Here is a 17,609-nt window from a genome sequence, read left to right as displayed (position 1 = left end):
TTTAGCTCAGCGGCATAAGCACCTGCCTTGCAAGCAGGCAGTCATGAGTTCGATCCCTGGTACCGATAAAAAGGAAAAAGACAAAAAAAAAAAAGAAGAAAAAGAAAAAAAAAAAGCTGCATATGCAGAATTTATAATGAAAAATGCACCAGAGGGATCAACAGCAAAATTGGGTAGATAAAAGAAAAGGATTGGGGTTGAGAATTTAGCTCAGCGGCATAAGCGCCTGCCTTGCAAGCAGGCAGTCGTGAGTTCAATTCCCAGTACCAATAAAAAGGAAAAAGACAAAAAAAAGAAAAAGAAAAAGATCAGAAAACTTCAAGAAAGAAATTTATATTATTCAGTCTAAGCCAGGTGTGGTAATGCATGCCTATAATGCCAGCACTTGGTAGGATGAGGTAGGAGGATCGCTGCAAGTTTGAGACCAGTCTGTGCTACAAAGTGAGCTCAAACCCAGCAGGAACTGCAGAGCAAGACCCTGTCTTAAAAAATATATATATCAACCTGAGAAGCAAAAAGAAAAAAAATGAATAAATGTAAATAAAGCATAAGGCACTTGGGACAGCTTCATCAGGTAGGCAGACACGCATCATGGGAGTTCCAAGAAGAAAAGAAAGAAAAAGGAGGCAGACAGATTATTTAAAGAAATAATTGGCAGTTCTTCCTTTCTGCAGCCATTGCTAAAGTGGCAACAGCCAAGATGAAACTAAACCTTTGTGACTTCTGACCAAAGCAAACCCATAAAAAGGCATTTCAAGGGGCTGGGGATTTAGCTCAGCAGCATAAGCACCTGCCTTGTAAGCAGGCAGTCGTGAGTTCGATCCCCGGTACCGATAAAAAGGAAAAAGACAAAAAAAAAAAAAAAAAAAAAAAAAAAAAAGAAACAATATTTGATCTGTGCCATCTGAAAGGATGGTGTTCAGGATGTGTGAGGACACTAAAAAGATCAAGAAACTCACAAAGCAGCCCAGGTTCACAAGAAAAAGTATGTGATCTACACTACACAGGTACAGTGGGAAAAGGCTAATGGTTGAATTGTCTACCAGCAAGGTACTTACCACTAGAGTAAACCTTAACAAAGATTGAACAAAAACCAAATCTCACCAACTAGAAGAGGAAAAGGACAAACATATAACAAAAACAATTGAAAATATGTAGGAATAATCTTCTATACAACTTTCAATAAAAACTGGTTAAAAAATGATGGCAAAACTCTTAAGTTTGATGAAAAATAGGAATTTATCTGAAGTGACGTTAGCAAAAAAAAAAAGAAAGAAAGAAAAAAGAAAAATAGGAATTTGCAAATCCAAGAAGCTCACAAAGTAGAAGATAAGCTCATACCAAGACACAATTAAACTGCCACAAAACTAAGAATCTTAAAAGCAGAGGAAAAGAGGTAACTCATCACATATGAAAGATTCTCAATAAAATTATGAGCTGATTCCTCAGTTGAAACCTTTGTAGTCAAAAGGCAGCAGGATGATAAATTAACGTAGGGTGGTTGACCAAGAATTCTATCTCCAGCAAAACTGACCTTCAAAAATCATGAATAAATGGGGCTGGGGATTTAGCTCAGCAGCATAAGCGCCTGCCTTGAAAGCAGGCAGTCGTGAGTTTGATCCCTGTACCAATAAAAACGAAAAAGACAAAAAAAAAATCATAAATAAATGAATGAATAAATGCTGTCAATGGTAGAGGCAGCATTCCAAAAATCCTAGCACTAAGGCAAGAGTTACAAATTCAAGAGCAACCTAGGCAATTTTGCAAGACTCTTGTTTCAGACAAAATTAAAACACACACACACACACATTTTTTAAGACATAGTCTCACTATGTAGTTCAAGCTGGCCCATATAACCCAGGCTGGCCTCACAGCAATCCTCCTGCCTCAGCCTCCTAAGTGCTAGGATTACAGACATGTGCTACCACACCCAGTTGCCTTCAACTCATGATCATCCTGTCTCAACCACCCAAGTGCTAAAATTACAGACATGTGTCATCATGCCCAGTAGCAGTTATTTTAAATGTAAACACTTTAAACTTTCCAGTCAAAATCTGAGATTGCCCAGGCATGGTGATACCAGTAATCCACACTATTCTATAAGCTAATGCAGGAGGATTTGCAGTCCAAGGACAACTTGCACAATATAGCAAGATTGTCTTATAAAATTTTAAATGAAAAGGTTGGGAATGTAGCATACTGTTCAACTACCTGCCTGGTATGCACAAGGCTCTGGGTTCAATTTCCGAAAAATAAAGGACAGGGGGAGGAGACAGGTAGACTAAATTAACAAAAATGAGATTCAAAAATACTGTTAAGAAGAAATTCCCTTTAGATGGGGCTGGGGATTTAGCTCAGCAGCATAAGCGCCTGCCTTGCAAGCGCACAGTTGTGAGTTCGATCCCCGGTACTGATTAAAAAAATAAATAAAGAAATTCCCTTTAGACCCAAAAACAAATAGGATGAAGAAAAGATAGTAAAGATATCCCATACAGAGCCGAGGATTTAGCTCAGCGGCATAAGCGCCTGCCTGGCAAGCTTGTCATAAATTCAATCCCCGATTGGGGGGGGGGGTTCCCATACAAACAGACAAAACATTTAAGGTGACTTTACTGATGTCAGCCAAAATAGACTTTAGTTAAATCCAAATAATTAAATTCAAAGAGATGGGGCTGGAGATGTAGCATCACATCTGTAACATTGGGGAGGATGGAGGCTACAAGAAACAAAGAAAAACATTATATATATAATAATTTAAAAGTTTAGATCATTGGGAGTGTAGAATATATGAAACACTGAGTTTAATCTTCAACACCAAAAACATAAAAATGGAAAAAATACGAAAAAGTTCCAAATAGTTGATTGAGGTGTAGTGACATATATCTGTAGTCCCAACTACTAAAAAAAGAATGCAGGAACATCATTTGGACTCATAAATTCAAAGGCAGCCTGAAACTTGCACATCATGACAAGAAAGATCCTGCCTCAAAAAATAGAGGATGAAGTAAAGAAAAGGAAAGGAAAGCACACATCAATACAGCAAAAAGATATAGCAATGAAAAATATAATACATCTGCCAGGCATGGTGGCACACACCTGTAATTCCAGCACTTGGGAGACTGTGGCAAACAGGATCATCATGAGTTCAAGGCCAGCCTGGGCTACATAGTGAGTCTGAGACCAGCCTGGACTACAAGGTAAGACCCTGTCTCAACAAAGCACAAACAAAAAAACAAACCACAAATATACGTGTTGGTGAGGATGTGAAGAAACTGGAATATTAAGTCTGCTAGGACTGCCACAACAAAATACCACTGACTGGATGATTTAAACAACAAAATAATTCTCATACTTCTAGAGGCTAGAAATCCAAGATTAAAGTGCTAGCAAAGTTAATAAATGCTATTTCTGCCATCTCCTTGGCTTACAGACCTTGGATACCCTCATGTGATCTTTTTACTTACATGTACAATCTTGGTACATAATTTCCTTATAAAGACAGCAGTCCTACCATGCTTATAATGTGAGTTTTTGTTTTTGTTTTGGATAGTGGAGACTAGGTCCTTCACACTGAGTTATATCCCTATCTCTTTTTTTATTTTTGAAAGGAGGACCTCACTAATTGCCCACACTGAGCTTCAACTTTCAATCCTCCTGCCTCAGCCTACCAGAATGCTGGTATTACAGGTATGTGCCACCATAACTGGCTATGATCTCTTTTAATTTTGTTTTGTTTATTTTTGTGATCTTTATTTTGAGGCAGGATCTTTCTTTCCATGATGTGCAAATGAGATAGGGTTTCACTATGCAGTTCAGGCTGGCCTTGAAATCACTTTGTAGCCCCGGCTGGCCTTGAAGTACTGGGATTACAGGTATGTGCCACCACATCTGGTGACTTCTTTTAATTTTATCTCATTATCTTCAAATATACTCACATATACACTCATTTGAGGGGTTTGACCTTTAACAAATGAATATTGGGAGGATGAAGCACAATTCAGCCTGTTAATAGAATCCTTGTACACTGCTGGTACAAATGTAAAATTATACAGCCACCACGCCACCACATGGTAGTTCCTCAAACACGTTAGGGACATAGAAAGCTAAGAAATACAGCTATGACAGGCAAGTGCCTAGCATCACAAGGCCCTGGGTTTAATCCCCACAGTGCAATGATGATGATGATAAAATAAAAATAACAATAAAAACACACAGAAGTGTTTGATTCAGCAATTAACTTCTGAGTCTTTACCCAAGAAGAAGGAGGGGGGGGGGGGAGGCAGAGGGCGGAGGGGGGGAGGGAAAAGGAAGAAGAAGAAAGGAAAAAAGAAAGCAAACAAGCAAGGACTTAAACAGATGTTTATACATCGACGTTTACAATAACAAAAAAGCAGAAACAAATAAATGGCCATCAATTGATGAATGAATAAGCAAAATGCAGTATGCACTGCAGTATATAGTTCAGGGTTAAAAAGGAGTAAAATTCTGAAAAAAAACAAAAAGGAGTAAAATTTTGCCAAGTTTGGTGGTTGTTAGTAGCTAGGGCAGTGGTGATGAACCTGCTGCAGTGGGGTCGTTTGCATCACTGAAAGCTCTTACTTGGCTTGCCACCATTGGCCTATTGGGATGGAAGAATAGTTCTGTTTAATGGATACAGTTTCAGGTTCAAAACATGAAAAAAAATTCTAAATTTGGTAATAACAAATACACAATAATGTAACTTCATATCACTCAACAGTACATGTACAATGATTAAAATGAGCTGGGCACAATGGAACACATCTATAATCCCAGCTACTTGGGAGGCAGAGACAGGAGTATCATAAATCCCAAGCCAATCTGGGCAATTTAACACCTTGTCTCAAAAAGAGATACATAAGAGCTGAAAAAACATACAATTAATTCTAGCACTTGGAAGCCTGAGGCAAAACAGTAGATTCAAGACCAACCTGAACCACAAACTGAAAGGGAGGCATTCAGTGAAGTTCAATAGCAGGACACCCCTAAGTTCGATCCATAACACTGGGGAAAAAAAAAAAAAGACTTCAAATGCAATGAGAGTCTTAACTCAGTGGTACACCAACTGCCTAGCATGTATTCATGAGGCCCTAGGTTTAACTGCTAGCACCACAAAACATATAGCAGAGCTGGGCATGAGAGTACACACTTGTAATCCCAATATTTGAGAGGCTGAAGCAGGTAGATTGCCAGCCTAGGTCCTTAATGAGCTCAAGGACAGTCTGAACTATATAGTAAAACCGTCTCAAGTAAACAAACAAACAAACAAACAAACAGACAGACAGACAAACCTACCTACCCAAAACAGCAGAGACTATTCATAGCAGCATTGGTCACTAGAGCCAAAAGGTAGAAACCACCCAGGAATCTACAATGGTTGACTAAATAAACAAAATGTGGTCCATATAAAGGAATGAAATTCTGATACATGCTAAAACATGGACTAACTTTGAAACTATTCTAAATGCAATAAACCAGACACAAAAAAATAGAAGAAAAACACCATATCATTCCATTTATACTTGGTTCCTAGAGCATGCAAACTCGAAAGTTGATAGTGGTGGTGGACAAAATGGATTACAGCTTACGAGGGGCTAGAAGGACCGAGGTAGCTGCTTATTCATTATAGAATTTCTGTTTGAAATGATGAAGTTTTGGATAACAACCAATACTGTTGGTTGCACTGCATGGTAAATGTATTTAACGCTACTGAATTATATACAGTACTTTTTTTTGGCAGGACAGGGTCTGGGTATGTAGTTCAGGCTGATCTTGAACTTACTATGTATCCCAGCTGACCTCAAATTCACAGTAATTCTCCTTTCTCCTGCCTCAGCCTCTAGAGTGCTGGGATTACAGGCATATGCCTTTCTCTCAGTTCTGAATTATATACTTTAAAATGGTTTAAAAGGTAAATTTTAGAAGGGACAAGAGAAACAGGGGGCGGGAGGGAAAGAGGAGGAGAGAAAATTCAGTTAACCCTGACAAAAAAAGACTAGAAACAATGCTTTTGTAAATAAGGAGGGGAAGGAGAAGAAGGAAATGGGGGGAAAAGGAATTAAGTTATATCATATATAGGTACAAATTCCCTATGATGAATGTGATCATTATGTATACCAAAAATGTACCAATAAACTTTTTAAAAAAGGGTCAGGATACAACTCAGACGTACAAGTTCCTGCCTGGCAAGCACAAGGTCATGAGTTTGAACCCTGGTACCAAAAAAAAAAGAGAAAGAGAGGTTGAGAAAGGGGAGGTGAGTGGGAAAAAAAGAAACAAGATTTATCATGTACAAGTACAAATTCTCTATGATAAATGTTATCATTATGTGTATCTAAAATGTATCAATTTTTTAGGGGGCTGGGGATTTAGCTCAGCGGCATAAAGCGCCTGCTTTGCAAGCAGGCAGTCGTGAGTTCGATCCCTGGTACCGATAAAAATGAAAAAGACCAAATAAATAAATAAATAAATAAATAAAATGTATCAATTTTTTAAAAGCTTAAAAAACAGTATGAAGCCAGGCATAATGGTACACATCTGTAATACCAGCATTTGGGAGGCTGAGACAAGAGTATCACTGCAGTTCAATACCAGTCTGGGCTACAGAGTGAGTTCAAGACCAGCCTGCTCTGCACTGAGATCCTGCCTCAAAAAGTCAAAAAAGTGGGGCTGGGGATTTAGCTCAGTGTCATATCATAAGCGCCTGCCTTACAAGCACGCAGTCGTGAGTTTGATCCCCAGTAGCGCCCCCCCCCAAAAAAATCAAAAAAGTATTTAAAAAAAAAAAGTATTAAAAAAAGGGCCAGGTTGGGGCTGGGGATTTAGCTCAGCGGCATAAGCACCTGCCTTGCAAGCAGGCGGTCGTGAGTTCGATCCCTGGTACCGATAAAAATGAAAAAGACAAAAAAAAAAAAAAAAAAAGTCTAAAAAAAGGGCCAGGCAAGGTGGGTACATGCTTGTAATCCCAGTACTAGGGAGGTTGAGGCAAGAAGATCAGCATGAATTCAAAGCCAACCTGAACCATATAGGAAGTTCAAGGTCAGCCTGAACTACATAGGGATACTGTTTTAAAAAAAAAAAAAAAAAAAAAGTAAAATTTTGTTATATGTAAAAATACACATTTAACACAATCTCTAAAAATAGTATAATACATCTAAAGTCATTGGATTATAAATCATAAATGCATAAATTATATAGTATATGATAAAGCTGTCTTTAGAGGGCTGGGGATTTAGCTCAGCGGCATAAGCGCCTGCCTTGCAAGCAGGAAGTCATGAGTTCGATCCCCAGTACCAATGAAAAGGAAAAAGACAAAATAATAATAATAATAATAATAATAAAGCTACCTTTAAAAAAAAAAAATAGGGCTGGGGATCTAGCTCAGTGGTATGAGCACCTGCCTGGCAAGCATGAGGTGTGAGTCTGATTCCTGGTACCAGAAAAAAATTTTTAATTTTTTGTAAGTCATAGTGGTGGCTAGTGCGTAAGGGATGCTTTCTGCATGCTAGGCACTGTCATATGGGCATTCCATGAATTATGTAAATCTCATACACACACATACACAATCTATGACAGGGCTATATATATTTTGTTGTTTACAGGGTCTGGCTATGTAGTTCAGGCTGGCCTTGAAAGTATGTCCCAGCCAACCTATAACTCACAGCAATCCTCCTGCCTCAGCCTTTTGAGTACTACTACCCTCACCTGAGATGACTATATTTATTAACTTTATTGCTTTTGAGGAAATTGAAATTCAAAGAAGTTGGGCAATTTGCCCAATGTCAACGAGTTAGTGAAGATGGCAAGAATTCAGTCCCTATCTGATCTGAGATCTTAACTACAGTTATTCACTCTTCCACTCTGCTACACTGAATTGCACAGTGTGACAGGGTAATAAAAGGTACTCAGTTAGCTTCCAGTTAACTAAGGAACAAGACATATGAGTACCCAACAAAATTTGTATATAGCTTGTAGAAAGTCAAAGAATAATCTAGGCATGGTGGCTCACGCCTATAATTCCAGCACTCGGGAGATTGAGGCAGAAGGATCGTTCAAGTTCGAGACCAGCCTAGGCTACAAAGTAAGCTCAAGGCCAGCCTGAACTGCATAGAGAGACCCTGTCTCAAAGACCAAAAAAAAAAAAAAAAAAAAAAAAAGTCAAAGAATGACTTTGGAGGGGGGCACAGTAAAGGGAATTGAATGCAGGGCCTTTGTACTGAGCTGCATTCCCAGCCCTTATTTGAGACAGGGCCTTGCTAAACTGCCCAGACTGGACTCAAACTTTCAATTTTCCTGTCTTAGCTGTCCAGAGTGCTGAGATTATTGGAGTATGCCACTGTACATAGCTTCAAAGAAAGATTTATGATTTACCCTGCAAGATTCATGACTTTCACAACTTTCCAACAGTCTTAATACCCATACAACTGGATCCGACTAACATATTTATACATCTATTAAACATGTTGATAGAAGATTAAAACCTTGCTAAAATTTCTGCATCAGGAGTGTATTTAGGAACCTCCCCCTTGATAATTCTATCCTGTCTGAAAGGCTAGGAGACCCTAAAAGCAAGAAAAATAAAGCCAAGTCTAGTCACAAAATTCTGTAAGAGCTAGATAGTATAGCTCAATGGCAGAGCCCTTGTGTAGCATTCATGAGGCCTTCGGTTCCAGCCACAGCATGGAGGAGAGAGCAGAAAGCTTCTACAAGGAAGGGTGCTACAACTGTACAGAATAACCTGGTACCTATCCTGTAGTTTAGGTAATTAGGTACTAGTTAAGAAGACAAGGTTCAGACTCAACTTTTGTGTTTTGCCAAACGTTAGCATTATCACTATAGTATTACTTTCCTCATCGCCAGTCTTTAATAGCTCTCGCTACGGTTCTCACAAGTACCGGGGACTAAGTCGCTCACATTGATGGCATTACTCGACAGGAAATTGGAAACTAACAATGCTAGGGCACATCCATAGTTCTTAAAATAAACCAAGTGAGCCGCTGCATCAGAATCCATTCAACTGTTTCACTTAGATCGGCTACTCAGAACATCGCAAGCAAACCCAGAATGTGCCAAAAATGCAACTATCCTCACAGTTTATTCGCTGTTTTCTTTCTACTAAGAGTTGAACCCATTAGCGTAACGTCAATTCTAAAGTTAGGAGAAAAACAAGAACCTAGAGTGGGAAAAAGGGGGTACATCCCTGTCCTCCCGCATTTGCCCGACGGGTGATGAACACCAGGTCACTCCCGCCAGACTCGGCCGAGCCCTCGCGGTGGCCAGCCCAGGCCAGCCCACTTGTGCCTGTCAGAGTCTGCGTGCGACTATACGCGCTGGACATGAAAAGGGATCCCGCTCTAGTGATGCCTCAAAACTGGAAAAAAAAAAAAACAGGAAAACAGGAAGAAAGAGCCCGCCTGCAGCTCCGCCGCACACAGGGAGCCCTGAGCCGCTATCACGAGCCGGCCCTCAGCCCCACAGCTGTCCCAGCTCCACGCCAGGACTGGTAACTCTGCTGCAGCCCCGGGCCCCACCCCAGGCCCTGCCGCGGGTGGCGCCTGACCACACTGCTGCTCGGCTGTCTTCCTGCGGAGGCCGTGGCTACCCCGCGAATCTGAAGTCGCGGCTTCCAGGCCGCGCGGGCCCAAATCATGCAGAGAAGCCCGGTGCGAAGGTTCTTAACCCAAAGGCTGCAGCACGCCCTCTCTCCCTCCCTGCACCCTTACCGAGGTAGCGCAGCCTCCGAGGCCCGCTCCTCCTTCTCCTCAGCCGACACCACCGACCCAGCGCCGCAGAGACCGGAACTTCCTCCCAGCGGCCCGCTGCTTCCACAAAGGCACCGCGCCGTCGTCCCCGGCGCTCTGCCCGCCGGGAAATGCAGTACTGGAGTTTCTAGGCCGCCTGGCCGCCTCCACTCCCACCGTGCCCCGCGCGCAGGCGGCGGGTCTTCTCAGGCGGGGCGAAGGACACGATGATCGCCACGGCCAATAAGAAGACGCTCGCCTCCCCTCAACAGTCGGTGGGGCGTGCGGATGGCTTTGGTTTAACTAGGACTTTATGCACTGATTTTCCTTCCTTTTCTTGGTTTGTTTGTTTTTGTAGTAGTGGAGATTAAAGCTAGCGCCTTCGCCCCGAAGGACTTCCTTTACTCTTTTTAAAAATGTTTTAATTTCATACAGGGGCTCGCTAAATTGCTCAGGTTGGGCTAGAGCTTGCGATCCTCCAGATCCAGCCTCCCTAATTATTGGGTCCAGAGTCCTGCATTGCTACATGTGGTTTTTCGCTGGCTTTGAAACTGAACAAGGCATAGTTTGTTTGTGGCCTTGCCCACTTTAGGTTTGCACCCTGCCAGGAACTTGGGTACGTATTTGGCCAACCTTGCTCCAGTCTACCTTATTTAACAGTGTGAAGGAAATGGAGAGCCTTTTTACTGCTGACTGTGTGAGCGCATAGGAGGTCCTGGTGCAGGCCCTCCCAGCCTGAGGAGCTTAGCTCTTCTACATGAGACCCAGTGGGGCTGGGAGTTTAGCTCAATGGCTCAAGGTGAGATTGTGAGCTCGATCCTCAGTACCAAAGAAGAAAAAAGAAATCTCAGACTACATGAAACTCAAGGATAAATAGGAAAGAAACACTTGGATTAGAGAAACAGCGTATCACAGAGGCCTGTTTTCTTTTTCTTCTGACGCTTTTTAGACATTCCAGTTCACCCAACACCAGAATAGGGGCTGGGGATTTAGCTCAGCGGCATAAGCACCTGCCTTGCAAGCAGGTGGGCGTGAGTTTGATCCCCGGTACCGATAAAAAAAAAAAAAAAAAAAACGAAAACACCAGAATATACAACTCATATGAAAGGTTCAATGGTGACACCCATAAAGGAAAATACACTCAACTTTCACAGGGACAATAAATCTAACCCAGAATGATTTGTGCAAGATCAGAAAGGAGCTAAAAGAAAACTGCAAATTGCTAATCTCCTGGAAAGAAAGCACAATTTTCTTGGTTTGTTTTTTTGTTTTTGCTTTTGTTGTTTTGTTTTGCTTTGGAAACCAGGGTCTCTTTGTAATTCAGGCTAGCCTTGAATTTGGGGCAGTCCTCCTGCTTTAGCCTCCAGTGTCCTAAGATTACATGCATGTGCCACCATGCCCAACAAGAAAACACAGCTTTTCTTTTACAGCTCACCTCCAGAATCTTTGCTAGAAAAAAGAAAGAGAAGCAGAAGTATAAGCTCAATAGGACAGGTTTATTTTAGAACAAACCTGAGAGAGACTGCTCTGGTGCTAGGCACTAGACTAGCTTATTCTCATACAGACTGTAAGGTCTTTTATAGGGTCATGAGCATAAAAAAAAAGTCACATTGGGACTTTTGAGGGAGAGAGTTAGGTACAAAGATGTTGTGGCTATCCACCTGGGACAAGGTTTGAAAACATACAAGGAGTTGTGTGTTCATTGTCAACAGTGAGGGTGAACAATATTAACTGGGGACTATAGGGTATAGCTGTGCTTATTGAGCCTTATCCAGCCATGAGAATACATTTGCAGCAGGTACAAAAGCATAGCAGGGCGAAGGAATTTTTAAAGTGTTTTCTGCTCAGATCAGAATGGCAGTGGTCAGATTTCTTCACTTTCAGCTAATATTCTTCCAAGTGCTGAGCTTGGTTCAGATTCCTGGGTTCACTGTCAACGTTGTTGAAAGGTTTATAGGTCCCAACCACCTGGTACTCTATCAATAGACTCTTAGAAAAGGTAACCTGGTTTTGTATCCTAAACTCAACATTATGAGCTAAAGAAGTCTGATGCAAGAAATGCCCACAAAACATTCTAAATGAAGCAGGTTTCATTGTAAAGAAAGGAGATTGTTGGGTTGAAGAGCCTTTAAAATTACCTTCTCATCCAGTATGATGGCACATGCCTGTAATCCCAGTACTTGGGAGGCAGAGGCAGGAGGATTGCCAGAAGTTTGAGGCCAGCTTGAGCTACACAGTGAGTTAAAATCCAGCCTAAACTACATAGCAAGACCCTGTCTCAAAAATAAATAAATAAGAGGCCAAGAGTTTAGCTCAGTGGCATAACTGCCTGCTTGGCAAACTGAAGGTCGTGAATTCAATCCCTGACCAAAATAAATAGATAAATAAATAAAGTTACCTTCTAAGGAGCAAGGTAATATGCACCTACAATCCCAGATAATTAGGAGGTTGACACAGGAAGATCACCTCAAATTTGAGGCCAGCCTGTATTTGAGGCAAGACTCTAAATTTGAGGCAAGACTCTCTAAAAGCAAAACAAAGTCAGGCATGGTGGCACACACTTGTTATCCCAGCACTTGGGAGGCTGAAGCAGGAGAATTGTTGTGAGTTCAAAACCATCCTGAACTACATACTGCATTGTGAGGCCCTGTCTCAAAAAAAAAAAAAAAAAAGAAAGAAAGAAAAAAAAAAAAGAAAAGAAAAGGCTGGGGGTATAGCTCAGCAGCACAGTACCTGCCTGGTAAGCACAAGGTTCTGAGTTCAATTTCTAATACAAAAAAAAAAAAAAGCACAAAATGTGTGCTGTGAGACAGTTACTATATCAGGCCATAGAGATATAGTAATGAATAAAGATAATACATTGTTGCCCTAGTAGAAAAGGAGGTAGGATGGTTGTGGGACACAGACCAACTGAATAAGATACAGTCTACAATCTCTCCAGTAGTAATAAATGTTGTGGAAATAAATAAGGGGAAGGAGTCAGGTGGAGTTGTTCAGGCTGACAGTTTCAGAACTCAGGAGGCTCAGGAAGCAGGAGAATCACTACAAATTCAAGGCCAGCCTGGTCTACATAGTGTGTTGAGGGCCACCCTAGACTTCATAGACCCTGTTTCAAAAAGCCAAATAAACTTTTTTAAAAAGGATAGGGAAGCCAAGCATAGTGGCACTTGCCCATAATCCCACCACTTGGGAGGCTGAGGCCGAACTGCTGTGAGTGCAAGGCCAGCCTGGACCACAAAGTGAGTTCAAGCCTACTCTGAATTGCATAGTAAGACCCTGTCTCAAGAAAGAAAAAAAAAAAAAAAAAAAAAAGAAGGATGTTGGATGGGGGCAACTGTAACTTTAAATTGAACTGCCATTGATATCTTTTTTTTTTTTAATCGGTACCAGGGATCAAACTCACCACTGCATGCTTGCAAGGCAGGCGCTTAAGCTGCTGAGCTAAATCCCCAGCCCCTGTCATTGATGTCTTGATCCAAAGATTAACAACCAAGCTAGTAGAATATCTAGTGTTCTGGGCAGAAAAAACAGCAAGGACAAAGGCTGTCATGTGTGGGCACACCTGAAATTTTCCAGAACCAGTAGGGAGCCTGGAACTGAGTTGTGGGGGATAAGCATGGGAAGAGAAAATCTCCTCCCATGTCTTACAGGTTGCTGAGATAAGTTTGGTTTCTGTGAGAAAGGAGATGGAAAGTTATTTGAGGACTCTAAATAGAAGAATATCATGAGCTAAATTCCATGTTTACAGGATTCCTCTGGCTGTTTTGTTGAAAATAGATTGAAGATGAGAAAGAACAGAAGCAAGACAACCAATAAGAAGTTGCTGCAATATTCTCGACATAGAGGATGGTGCTAGTATCAGTACAGCCACCATAGAAATAGGAGACATATTGCCTGGAATAAGGAAGTCCAAGAAGAATGCAGAAGGTGCAGGTGTGGTAGAAAGAATAGGAGCTCATGGGGCTGGAGATTTAGCTCAGTGGCATAAGTGCCTGCCTTGTAAGGAGGCAGTCGTGAGTTTGATCCCCAGTACCAGTAAAAATGAAAAAGACAAAAAAAAAAAAAAAAGAATAGGAGCTCAGTTTTGGGTAGCTTAATTTTTTGAGGCCAAGGAAATAAGTGAGATGTAGACTTGGCAGTTGGATTCTTGGGTTTGGAGTTCAAGATAAAGATAATGCTAAGAGACATAATTCTGGGAGGTATCATTACATCACAAGTATTTAAAGCCATGGCCCTTGATAGGGAATAAGGGTATAACTATAACTGAAGACAGAAGCTGGAAAAGAAGGGAGAACAGAAGGAAGCAGGGAGAGAGGGGAGTGGCAGCAGATGGGATTGGTAGCAGATGCCTGTAATCTAAGTACTCAGGAAGCCTGAGGTAGGAAGATCACCATAAGTTTGAGGCCAGAATAGGCTACTAATGAGTTCCCCCAGCCTGAACTACTTACAAGATCCTGTCTCAAAACAAACAAACACACAAAATATATTTATTGAGGCAGAGAGAGAGAAAGAAAAGAGAGAGACCCAACCTGGGCAACTTAGTGACTTACTAAAGCCTGTCTCAAAATTAAAAAAAAAAAAAAAAAAAAAGTAAACAGAAGAGCTGTCAAGTGTAGCACAAGAGGGGATTCAGCAAAGACAAATATGCTATCCTTATTCTATTGTTCCCTATTGTCTTGGTCTGATTTGTGACCATGGCTCTCCAAAATCTGAAAAAGAAACTTAATCAAATGTAAAAACAAGAGACAAGGAATCAGTAGAAATTCATATGATACAAGAGCATGGGGAAATTTTGCAGTACAGCAGGAAAACTGATTTCTTTACCAGGTGTTACAATGATAAAAGATAGAAAAAACCCTCTTCAAAAATTCAAAGAAATCTAGGCATGGTGGCACACCCCTGTAATCTGAGCTTTGGGAGGCTAAGGCAGGAGGAGCACCTCAAATTCTAAGCTAGCCTGAACTAAATAGGGAGACCTTATCTCAAAAAACAACAAAACAAAACAAATTCCAGTGAAGAACGGCCGGGAGTTTAGCTCAGCCGTATAAGTCCCTGCTTGGCAAATGTGAGGTTGTAAGTTCAATGCCCAGTACAAAAATAAATAAATAAATAAATAAATAAAATAAATTCCAGTGAAGAGGGTACTGGGGTGCAACTCAGTAGTTAACTCAGAGCACCCACCTAGCACATGCAATGTCTTGGGCTCAATCTTCAACACCATATGGTAGGAAAATTTCAGAGGACTAGCTATCCTTATTAGCTCAGAACTTCATATTTTGTGTCTTGTATTCCTATAAGAGAAGCACTTCAGAAGATGCTGATGCAGTCACTAAAGGATTTTCCCCAAGCCACAGAAGGCAGATAGTAACAAGTCTGAGAAAAGATTCTAGTCTCAGAATACACTTAAGCCACAACCATGCCAGTATCTTAGGTTCTGAAATCTCCACTAAAGCAATCTGGAGAAGAACAGGTCGAATTATTACACTTGCTCTAGCCCCAGCAAGTCTATCCTGTTGCTGTTGTGAGGATGACACAATGAGTCCACAAAAATTACAAACTCAGACAAACTGAAGAGCTGGGGCTTTAAGAATTGCACCTGGAGCTGGGGATTTAGCTCAGTGGCAAAAGCGCCTGTCTGGCAAGCGCATAGTGGTGAGTTTGATCCCCCATACCAAAAACAAAAAACAAAAAACAAAACAAAACAAAAAACCTTTAAAAAAAAATTTGCACCTGAAGGTAACAGGAAGTGCTGTGCAGCTTGTTAATTGTGTTAAAATCCAAGGTAAAAGTAGGGTCTTTATAAACTGGAATGGATGGGAGGGTTTGTTGTTGTTTCTTAAAGTACCGAAGCCTTTGGACTGAACTACATCCCCCTTTCTGAGACAGGATCTTGCTAAAATGCCCAGACTGAGCTAAAATCTGGGATCTTCCAGACTCAGTGTCCTGGTCCAGACATGCACCACCATACCTAGCTCTTTGAAATGGTTTGGTAGTATCCACTGGTTTGTACTGTGAGAGTATTATAAACACAAGTCTTTTTGTGGTATTGGGAATCGAACTCAAGACCTTATATTTACACAGGCAGGTGCTCATGCTACTGAGCTAAATCCTCAGTTTACACACAAGTCTTAACCAGAAGCACATGGGACATATGGCTATTGCTTACCTAAGAAGATATACTTCCAGAATATGGTACTACTGTCTGGAAGATCTGATGCGCCTAAAAGTGAGTGTAAGATTCTAGAAGAAAGCTGGAGATCCACATGGAGATCATCAAGGAGACCGGTGAGGTAGAAAATTTTTAAACTTTTATCTATGGAAATGAATTCCATGGAGTGTAACTTTTGGTTAATGAAAATGGAACCAGTATATTTCTGTTCCAATCAGAGAATATGAGTGAGATCTTTGTTTTTTTTTCCCAATACTGGGAATTGAACTTGCACATGCTAGGCAAGGACTATATCACTCTGCTACACCACAGCCCTGAGAATGTAAAATCTTTTTTTAACTTGTGCTTTTATGAAGGGAACTGCTTTAAAGTCTTATAATGCAATAAACAAGAACAAAGCTGCATAAATGATAAACGCCCCAAAGAAAGGAACCTACAGTCCTGGGCTTTGGAGAGAGAAAATACTGAGTAACCTGTGGAGATCTGAAGAGGATCCTCTTACCTCCTCTACTTTCCATTCCAAGAGAAAGAACAGTTAAGAAATGGCATATTCTCACAGGAGATGCTTCCCTTAAACTACACAAGAGAAGGACTTGATGGCCTTATGTAAAGCCATCTCCCGTAAAACGCCAATGTATTCTCACCACATCAGTCACATGCCAGCATGGTATAGCGGGCTCCATCTGAGATTGTGAGGAAAAGCCCAGGTTGAGCATAAAGCTGAAATAAGTGCAGAAGATAGCCTCAGGTGGTTGTTGGGGCAGCAGGAAGTCAGAGGTATGATTTGTTTTGTTTGGGGTTGTTTATTGTTTTTATTTATGTTGTTGTTTATGTTGTTTAGGCTATCCTCGAGCTCTTGTTAATTCTCCTCAGCCACAGGAGTACTAGGATTGCAGATATGTGCCACCATGACCTGGCTCAAAGGTGTGATCTGTACTTTTTTCCTTCGTCCCAGAGTTGTTGGGAGACTTAAACATGAAACTATAAAGCAAGTCAATTGCTTCAGAAAAACATGTCTAATATTGTCTATCCCCAATTTTACTTACTTTGAAACTGTTCTCCAAAAATAAGGGCTGTTGGAGGAAGTCTTATGTTTCCTGTTGTTTTTATTGCTTTGCATCTAGGAAATTACAGTGTTTCTTCCCTGGCAAATCACCTGGAAAACTTTTTTTCCTACTATGAGGAACTTTAAGTAATACTGATGCTTGATTCCCTACGTCCGTCTAATTAAATCAAAACTTCTAGGGAATTAGTGTTTTTTGAAGCTCCCCACATCGTTTTATATTTAGTCACAACTTCATACTGATATATTAAAGTGAGGTGAAGACTTTTTAGCCTAGTTAGTGGGGCTTATGCGCATACCCACATTGTTTACAATCTATGGCTGCGCCTACTGGTGACATTTCTCCAAGCCCAGTTTTGTACTTCTTCCGCAATCGGTGGGGAAATGACACCGATGTTCCTTTCTGTCCCTTGAAATAACTCTCCAGCTGGTTTAGACACAGGGTCCAGAGTCCGGGTCTGCGGCCAGCGCAGGTTTTGGGCCCCCTGGTAACGGAGCCCAGGAGGTCACAGGACCTGGGCCAGGCCCGCCCCGGCTCCGAGAGGCCCCGCAGCCAGACGGTCCCACAGCGCCGCCTGCGGAGGGGAGCGGTGACTACATCTCCCACAATGCACCCCGG

At 41.3% G+C, this 17,609-nt stretch overlaps 1 protein-coding gene across 2 annotated transcripts in view; it reads right to left on the bottom strand.

The window, feature by feature from the left end:
• Rbm6 (RNA binding motif protein 6) overlaps nt 1-9,896 on the bottom strand; it is a 104,166-nt gene extending 94,270 nt beyond the window's left edge. The window contains exon 1 of one of the 2 annotated variants that reach the window (XM_063248885.1): nt 9,741-9,896. The gene's annotated coding sequence lies outside the window, so the exon portion shown is untranslated. The remainder of the gene's footprint in view (nt 1-9,740) is intronic. The other variant, XM_063248884.1, reaches the window with a different exon arrangement.
• Between the last annotated feature and the right edge of the window lie 7,713 nt (nt 9,897-17,609).

Source organism: Cavia porcellus, unplaced genomic scaffold (assembly GCF_034190915.1).
Source record: "Cavia porcellus strain 051 isolate PalLab524CR breed Dunkin Hartley unplaced genomic scaffold, mCavPor4.1 scaffold_5, whole genome shotgun sequence".
NCBI lineage: Eukaryota > Metazoa > Chordata > Mammalia > Rodentia > Caviidae > Cavia > Cavia porcellus.
Note: the sequence above shows the minus strand (reverse complement) of the source record. Positions and strands in the feature narration are given on the sequence as shown.